The following is an 8,278-nucleotide window of genomic DNA, read 5'->3' as shown; positions in this document are numbered from 1 at the left end:
TCCTCGGGGACAGGATTAACCCTCTGAGGGCCGTGGGGGAGGCCCAGCCTCTGGAGGGAGGTGCTGTCCACCTGTGGGGCACTGTTGGCCTGGAGGTACCATTCCCAGTCTGGACCGTGCAGAGCTACTTGGTTGCTACTGCCTTGCTGAGCGCCCTGTGGTTTGGGGCGGGGAAGGCCAGAACCACAAGGCCCTGGGACACAGCCAACCTGGCACAGCCTCTAAGGGCATCACTGGGCAGTGGGATGAGGCAGGGCGCAGAGGAGGTGATCCAGAGCTTGAAGCAGCCTCTGCTCCTCTCCCTGTGTCATTTTGAAAAATGAAGTGTATGTTTCCCACTTTATTAGTAATGTGTGTATATTTTTCAAAAGTTGAACAAGAGAACAGGAGAATAAAGGGGAACCACCAGCTACTGTGAACATCTTCAACCCTCCCCTGCCAGCTTTTTGTTTGTAAGGTTTTGTTTGCTTGCTTTTAGATATTGTGTTAAATATGACTCATTTCTATGTTGTAATTCTTTTTTCCCCTTTAACTTTACAATAGAAGATATTTTCATGTATAAACTCTTTGTAAACAATATTTAAAAAATATTTTTAAAGTTTATTTGTTGTGATTGTTTATGAGATATTTCTCTCTATATATATTTTTAATTTTTTTTTTTATTTTTGGCTGCGTTGGGTCTTCTTTGCTGCGCACGGGCTTTCTCTAGTTGCGGCGAGCGGGGGCTACTCTTCGCTGCGGTGCGAGGGCTTCTCATTGTGGTGGCTTCTCTTGTTGTGGAGCATGGGCTCCGCAACAAGAGAAGCCACTGTAATGAGAAGCCTGCACACCACAAGGAAGAGTAGCCACTGCTCGCCGCAACCAGAGAAAGCCCGCGCACAGCAACGAAGACCCAACGCAGCCAAAAATAAAAATAAATAAAATAAATAAATTTATTTAAAAAAAGAAGGATGGGACCATGGTTTCTGCACAGAAAGCACCAGAAGGTGTTTGTTAATGATGCCACCAAAAATTAATCACTTATACCAAATACTGTACTGGAAGGTGCTGGGGGCTCTGAAATATACCCTTGTCCTAAAGGCATCTAATCTGCTTGCAAATATGTACTGAGAATATAAAATAAGAATTATAATAGTGGTATAAGTGGAACAACAGGCTGTGGGCTCACAGAGGAAGGAATGTTTATTTGGGGTCAGGAATGCTTCACAAAGGAGGGGATATATATGTTTTTTCCTCTGCCTTCTTTTGAGTCTGCCAACATGGCTGACTCAGGAGGAGATATTTGAAATGGGTTTTGGAGGATAAGTAGGCATTCATATTCAGGGATGAGTGGAAAAAAACACAAGTAGAGGGGTTAGGGTATGTGCAGCGAATACTCTGGTGTAGCTAAAATTACAGTGGGTCTGGGGGAGTGGCAAGAGATGAACGCAGGAGGTTTGGGGGCCATGTTGCCAAGGGCCTTGACTGCCATGCTCAGGATTTTGAACATTATTCTGTAGCCCATAGATGCTTAAGTAAGAAACATAATCAGGGGCTTCCCTGGTGGCGCAGTGGTTGAGAGTCCGCCTGCCGATGCAGGGGACACGGGTTTGTGCCCCGGTCCGCGAAGATCCCACATGCCGCGGAGCGTGAGCCATGGCCGCTGAGTCTGTGCGTCTGGAGCCTGTGCTCCGCAATGGGAGAGGCCACAACAGTGAGAGGCCCGTGTACCGCAAAAAAAAAAAAAAAAAAAAAAAAGAAACATAATCAGATTTGTATTTTAGAAAAATCACTGGAGGTAACAATGTGGGTAGAAGAGGGAGCTCAGAGGTAGGGGGGCTGGTTAGGCCTGAGCTGCAGGAGTTCCGGTGGGAGTGAGATGGGCCTGAAGCTGAGGAGCAGCAAAGGGGGGAGAGCAGAGGACAGAGCAGACAGAGTTGGATGAGAGCTGAGCCATGGGCAGGAGGCCGGGAGGAGTCTGGGATGGCTTGGTGGGCCAGAAGTGCCATTTACATATAGGAAATGGAGGCGAGGAACAGACCCAGGAGGGATAAATAAAGAGGACAGTTTTGGACATTGTATCAATTGGGAGTGATTTTGGCTGCAAATAACAGAATACCCAACTACTAGTGGTTTAAGCAAGAGGTTTTATGTTTCCCCCAACACAAAGCCCTCTGATGTGGGACAGCAGCTCGACAGTGTCGTCAAAGACCCAATGCTGTCCGCCTCTCTGCTCTGCTGTCCTCATGACTCTGGTTACAAGATGGCTGATTGTACAAGAGCTACATTCAAGCTGCAGGAGCCACAGGAAGAAGGGGTGGGAGCAAGAGGGTTTCTCCTCCTAAGGGTCTCTTTCTATCTGGTAAGAAAATCTTTCCTAGCAGCTTCCTAGACAACTTACTCTCGGGACAGAACTGGTTCAGTGTCCATGGCTACAGCAACATTTGTGCAGGAGAAGGGACAGTTCTGGAGGGTTGGGGCTGGGCCTGGGACCCTCCTCCCTCAAATGGGATCTGCTCTGTTCCCCAAAGAAACAGGAGTCTTGTTAGACTGGGAGCAGGATAACCACTGAATGGTGCCTGCGCAGACATGTTGCATTTGAAGGATCAGTGGGATTTCCAGGGGGAGGTGTCTAAGGGAGGCAGTTGGGGATGGGAGCCAGGAATCCTTTCCCTGTGATTTTGACTGGGGAGAAATCCTTCCTTCCCAGCTACCCAGCCTTGGTCCTCTGGTCCTCCAGGGTAGAAAAGCCGGGTGAGGGTGGGTGGGAAGACATTTATTCTCAATGAAGCTGATAAACCTCTCTTCCACTTCCCTGTCCCCCTCCCCTCCCCCTAATCTTTCACTACAACATAGTGTAAAAGCAGGAATTTAGACACTTTTATTTCAGGGACATTACTTTTACATAACTTTTTTTCCTAATTACAGAAGGAATACATGACCAATACAGAAAACTTGGAGAAACACAAATGAAGAAAGAAAAAAAATCACCCAAAGAAGTTAAATCTCAGGAACAAGCACAATTCACAGTTCTTTTCCCCATGGCTCTGGAATTTTTTTATTTTTTTATTTTTATTTTTTGCGCTACGCGGACCTCTCACTGTTGTGGCCTCTGCGGAGCACAGGCTCCGGACGCGCAGGCTCAGCGGCCATGGCTCACGGGCCCAGCCGCTCCGCGGCATGTGGGATCTTCCCGGACCGGGGCATGAACCCGTGTCCGCTGCATCGGCAGGCGGACTCTCAACCACTGCGCCACCAAGGAAGCCCTGGAATTTTTTATGGTAAATATCTTTGAGAGGTTACAGTTCAATGCCCATGTTACGGCCAGCTCGGAATCCCTTACATTTGTGTAACATTTTACGCTCTTCCAGTGTTTTCAGCTGTGTATTTTATCACGTACTATTTCATCTTTATAGACTCCTACACATTTTGAGGTGGGCAAAAGCAGGAATTATGCCCCCACTGATTAGATGAGGAAACTGAGGCTTGGAAAGATGATGGTATACAGGACTCAGACGGTTAGCTTCGGTGGGGCTTGGGTCCACAGCACCTTATTCCTTCCACACCTCACTGCCCAACTCTCCTGGGCATAAAGGAAAGACCTGGGCATCCAAAGTGCTGAATTTGCTGTGGGCAAATGGGGGAATGTGTATGGAGAAGGGAAAGGAAGGGGGTGGAGAGGGGGCAGTTCCTTCCCTCACCAGAGCCCTTGAGGGAGAGGGAGGAGAGGGGCTGGGGAGGTGGGAGGGGAGGGACCTGAGGGGGTTTGTGGGTCAGGCTTGTGAGATGCAGTCTTCCAGCGCTGAAGCCTGCCCTGGCCTGTCCCTGCAGGCAGTAGATGTCCAGATAATGGCTTACTTTCCATTTCACCAAACATTTTTTGAGGTCAGTTTGTTTATTAGGCACTCTGTTAGGCACTGCAGGAAAGACCAGATAAGGCAACCTGTGAGCAGGAGACAGAGTGGTGCTGTGAGAGCTGGGTCTGAGTCCCAGATATGGAAACTTGGGAAAGGCATTTTTCGTCGCAGAGCCTCCACTGTTTTCATCTGTAAGATGGGGGCAAGGCTACTTTCTTCCTGGAATTATTATATGGATCAAAGGAAATAGCTGCTGTGAGGGGCCTGGGGGAGAAGACTGTCAGTAAGGACTGGTGTATATTTCTCTTTACTAGGCCTGACCTCCTGTACTGACTGGGGGTAAATGTGCTGACCCTGGGAATGAGGAAGGGGAGTCTTCAGGATACAGGGAAGGTGATGGAGGAGGAGCCTTAGGAACACAAATATTTGTTCCTCCAGGTAGTACTTGATAAATGCCCCAGGGACAGGGCAGCCTAGAGCTCTGAGGTGCAGTGGGGGCAGAGATGAATGGGGGAAATCCTTTTGAGGGTTCCCCAGGTAGGGATGTTGGGTAAGGGCATTCCATGCCCAGAGGGAAGGTGCAGGCCTTTCTCCCCTGACTGCAGGGGCGAGGGGAAGGAGATGGGGGGGAGAGGATCTACTCCCTCCATGTTCCTTATTGCCCCCCAGCCTCCCTCTAGTACCCTCCACCACCTTCTCCATCCACTAACTGTGGGCCAGGCACTGCTGGGTCCTGGAGATCCCAAGCTGGGTCTTAAAGAAGAGTAGGAATTGATGAAGTAAGGTGGGGCGGGGGGAGGGCACACAGCAGGAAAGGGCGACACAGCTTGGGGCTGGGCACAGGGAGCGGGCTGGAACCACGCAGAGAGGAGGGGCAGGAGTGTACAAAGAGCTGGAATGCAGGCGGAATGTTGTAAATACCTCGGGGAGATGGGCTCCCAGTACTTTGTGACTCGGAAGAAAAAGCTCCTCACACGGGCAGGAGTCCCCGTGTGAGGAGGTGTCGGGATAGACATCCTGGAAGAGGCCCTTTGGAGACGTGGCTTGCAGGGAAACTGCTTTTGCATGGGCTGAGGACATTCCAGATTGGGCTGGAGCAGGCCAACCCAGAATGGCCTCAGAGACAAGCCGAGGGGGTTGTATTTCATTGGGGAGCCCTAGGCTGAGGGAAGGCAGAGAGAGAGGGGAGGTTTGGAGACTTGAGAGTGGATAATGGGCAGGTTGCCCTGGGAATAATAACATCAGCTCGCGTTTATAGAACATGTTCTCCATTCCAGGCTCATCTGAAGCACTTTGTGTACATTAAGCACTCACTACTTACAATCACCGTAAGAGATAGGTAGTATTATCATCCACATTTTACAGATGAGCAAAGTGAAAGCACAGAGAAGTTCATAACTTCCCCAAGGTCACACAGCTGGTAAAGCGGTGAAGCTGGAATCTGAAACAAGGCAATCTGGCTCGAGGGTCCTGATTTAACCACTGCACCATACTATCCAGCTGTTCCTAGAAAGGGGCAACTAGTGCAGGCCACTGGGGGTGTAGAGTGATGCAAGGCCATTCTGGAAATGATCTCTACAGGATGCAGCAGTTGTTTGGATGTGGGGGAAAGATGGAGCTGTTAGTTCAGCATCTGGAACCCAGGTGGGAGGCAGGGCCATGGAAGCCTCCAGATAAAAGCCTTGCTCTCCCAGGCCTTTCTGCTAGAGCTCAGTCAGTCAGGTGCTTCCACCCAGGGCTCTTACTACAAAGGAAGGACTCAGAGATGTGGGGACTTAGAATTCATTTCTCCCTAGGCTCTTCCTGTGATCCTGGCTGTAGTCTTGGCTGCCCCATGTACCTTGGTCCTTGCCCATCTCCCAAGGCAGGTTCCCAGCCTTTCCATCTGTTGTGTGAACTACTGGACTTCCTTCCAATAAATCATTTTTCTGCTTTAAGTGACCTGGAGTCAGTTTCTGTCACTGGCAAGCCAGGACCTGGATGGGTACAGAGGGAGTCGGTGATGATACCAAGGTCTAAAGCCTGGGAGACCAGAAGGGTCAGCTGCAGATGTATGTTTTGGGGGAAGGACAGGGAGTTCTGTTTCAGCAGGTTAAGTTTAAAAGTGCTTGAAAAAGCCTGGAGAGGGCTTCCCTGGTGGCACAGTGGTTGAGAATCCACCTGCCAATGCAGGGGACATGGGTTCGAGCCCTGCTCCGGGAAGATCCCACATGCTGCGGAGCAACTAAGCCCGTGCACCACAACTACTGAGTCCGTGCGCCACAACGACTGAGTCCGCGTGCCACAACGACTGAGTCCGTGTGCCACAGCTACTGAAGCCCGCACACCTAGAGCCCGTGCTGCGCAACAAGAGAAGCCACCACAATGAGAAGCCCGCACACCACAATAAAGAGTAGCCTCTGCTCGCCGCAAGTAGAGAAAGCCTGCGCACAGCAACAAAGACCCAATGCAGCCAAAAATAAATAAATAAAATAAATAAATTTATTTTAAAAATAAAGAAAAAAAAAGAAAAAGCCTGGAGAATGGGTTGAGAAGAAGTTTCTTCTTGGCCGCTGGGCCTGAGGACAGCGCTTTGAGTTAGAAGTGTGGAGATGGAGCAGAGAATTAGGGTTTGAGGTGCTGGAACTGACATGAGAGAGTGGAGAGCTGGTTTGCAAACAGTGCCTGCAGGGAGCCAGGCAGGAATCACGAAAGAGTGAGGGGGCCCAGGTATATTTGTCAGGGAGGCCAAATGCAGGCTTCAGGCAAGCATCCCATTGCTTTAGTCATCCCAGCAGAGGGAGAGCATCTTTACTGTTTCATCAAGAGCCCAAGGAGAACTCGCACCGTCCTTCCTTGGGCCACATGCCCATTCCCAAACCAATCCTTGTGGCCTGGGGCTGCTGTGCTGGCACTAGCCAGGCTCAGGACAGTGGCTCACTACTGGACCTGGGAGGTGGACTGAGGATGAGGGGGGTCCCACAGGAAAACTGGGCTTCTGTCCCCAGAAGGGGAAATGGAAGCTGGGCAAGCAAACAAGCAGATGTCAACCAAGGGAGCTTGGTAGCTTGAGAAGTTTGCAGAATGGAGGGAAGGATTCTTTTGGATGGAGAAATCTGGGCCCAGTTATAGGTAAAGAGGAGAAAACTACTGGAAAGAGTCTGGAGATACAGAGGGGAAACTGAGGAAGCAGGCCCCAGGAAGGACGTGTCGAGATGGGCTTCAGGCTGCAGGGTAGGAGTCCATCTTGGTGAAAGGAGGAGCAGCTGTTTCTGAGTGGAGGCAGGTAGGGAGATGAGGGTGGGAGGAGGGCTGAGGTACTGGAAAGAAGTCACTAGAGAACCCGTTCCCAGGCCTCACCCAGGCTAAGAGCTTGGGCTTTGGAGACAGAATGCAGAGATTCAGATCCCAACTCTATCGCCTATTAGGATGTGATGCTGGGCAAATCCTATCCGGAGCCTCAGTTTTCTCATTTATGCAATGAAGATGATAATAACGGGGCGCACCCAAAGGATCACAGAGAAGATTAAATGAGATAATGTATGTAAAGTACTTAGAAAAGCCGGCTAGTGTCTGGCATATGGAAAGACCTCAGGATTAGCTATTATGATGGTAATTATTATGATTTTTAGTGCAGAGGGCTCACAGTAACAGTAATGAATTCCAGTACAACTGGCTCTGGCTCCCACCTGCTGACACAGGACCTCCAGCCCCCTGCCAAGTCCCTCTCGAATATTGCTGATGGTCCCCACAGGGTGTTTCGAGTGGGTTCATCATTGTGTGTGCACGCTGAGCGCTGCAGCTGTTCTGCTGGGTGCAGTGTTTTTCTGGTGGTGGGAGTGGGGTGGCAGGCATCTCCCTCTCCTCTCCTGTGTGACCTCGGTCGGGGGAGGAGAGGAAGGTCCCTGAGAAAGGCCACTGGTGTATCCATGTGGTTTGGTGGGTCAGCTCTTCAGTTTTCATTTGCAGCTGCTTCTCTCTATGAGGCCTGACAGGCTTCCCCCGGGGCTGGGCTGAGGATGGGTGTGCATATTCGCCACCTTGCTGTACTGTACTGGGACCTCTAGTCCTCTCTGAGGATGACAGCTTTGCCACGGAGCCTTTGGGGAGCTTCCACAGCCCCTCCGGCAAGGGCACTCCTGTGAGGTGTTCTCTCCTGGCTGCCTGGTGATTGCCAAGCCCAGTGCACACACAAGGCTCCGGTGAGTGACCTGCCTCAGCCCCTCCTGCCATAGCAGCCCAGCTGAGTCCCCAGCAGAAAGCTTGGGCAAAGAGACCGGCCTTGCCGGGCCCCTGGCAAGGCAGGTTGGGAGCGGGCCCTCTCTCCATCTCTGGGCTGTGCTCAGTCACCAAAGGCCCAAATCAGCCCTGAGGCCCCAAGGCCCTTATCAAAGCCAGTTATCCGCCTTCTGCCCCCACCCTTCTACCAGGCCAAGGACAGACCCAAGACCTCCCCCACTGCC

Source organism: Mesoplodon mirus (genome assembly GCF_964341445.2).
Source record: "Mesoplodon mirus genome assembly, chromosome: 3".
Taxonomy (NCBI): Eukaryota; Metazoa; Chordata; class Mammalia; order Artiodactyla; family Ziphiidae; genus Mesoplodon; species Mesoplodon mirus.
Note: the sequence above shows the minus strand (reverse complement) of the source record.